We start from the raw sequence: 910 nt of genomic DNA, 5'->3' as shown, positions 1-910 counted from the left end.
AGAATTTCCTAACCCTTCATTCTTTATTTTCCCCATAGAATTAATTATATCCTACAACCTACATGTTTTATTTATTTGATTTGTTTACGGCCTGCTTTCCCCATAGGGGATTTCTGTCTGTTTGTTGTTTTATCACTGTTTAGAGAGTGACTATAATAGTGGCACAAGGTACATAAGTTCTCAATTACTGTTCATTAAAATGATAAAATAACCAAGTGATATCAATTGTACTACCTAAAAGACCAATCTTGCTAGTTCACTAAGATATTCAAAAAAGCATCTGAGGAGTACCATGAGAATGTAGCCCTAGGTTTACAGCTCTAGTACAATAAGGACTCATAACCAGAGGAAAGAAGGAACCCTGAGAAAACTAAGATCATCCATGATATTTGCTGCCCCACTGCATTCGCCTTGTGGAGCTACAGACCAGTCAGGACATCCATTGTATCTGGCTCCCTGGTCCAGTAGGAGTTCTATAGTACTCAGGTACAAATACTTAGGTTGGAAGAAACCAATTTGTTGTTTTTTTTTTTAATATGGAATGCTTCATGAATTTGCGTGTCATCCTTGTGCAGGGGCCATGCTAATCTTCTCTGTATTGTTCCAATTTAGTATATGTGCTGCCGAAGCGAGCACCATTTTGTTTTTTCTTTCACATGGGCAGGCACCGGGAAATGAACCTGGGTCTCCGGCATGGCAGGTGAGAACTCTGCCACTGTGCCACCTTTGCCCTGGAAGAAACCATTTTAAAGACTATTTACTAGAAATCAATCAATAGCGCCTACTTTTCTAAATTCATTCAAGGTTCAACAATACTGTCTATAGTTTCAAATCACAATGATATTCCCCATAATGGAAAAACATATTTGACATTAAATATATATATATATATATATATATATATATATAT

The 910-nt window shown here is 36.7% G+C and overlaps 1 non-coding gene across 1 annotated transcript; it reads right to left on the bottom strand.

Moving 5' to 3' along the window:
- Positions 1 to 530: 530 nt before the first annotated feature.
- LOC143668647 (U6 spliceosomal RNA) lies at positions 531 to 636 on the bottom strand. The gene has a single exon (XR_013168512.1). It is a non-coding gene; the product is annotated as a U6 spliceosomal RNA (small nuclear RNA).
- Between the last annotated feature and the right edge of the window lie 274 nt (positions 637 to 910).

The sequence above is a fragment of the Tamandua tetradactyla genome, chromosome 24 (genome assembly GCF_023851605.1).
Source record: "Tamandua tetradactyla isolate mTamTet1 chromosome 24, mTamTet1.pri, whole genome shotgun sequence".
Classification (NCBI taxonomy): domain Eukaryota; kingdom Metazoa; phylum Chordata; class Mammalia; order Pilosa; family Myrmecophagidae; genus Tamandua; species Tamandua tetradactyla.
Note: the sequence above shows the minus strand (reverse complement) of the source record. Positions and strands in the feature narration are given on the sequence as shown.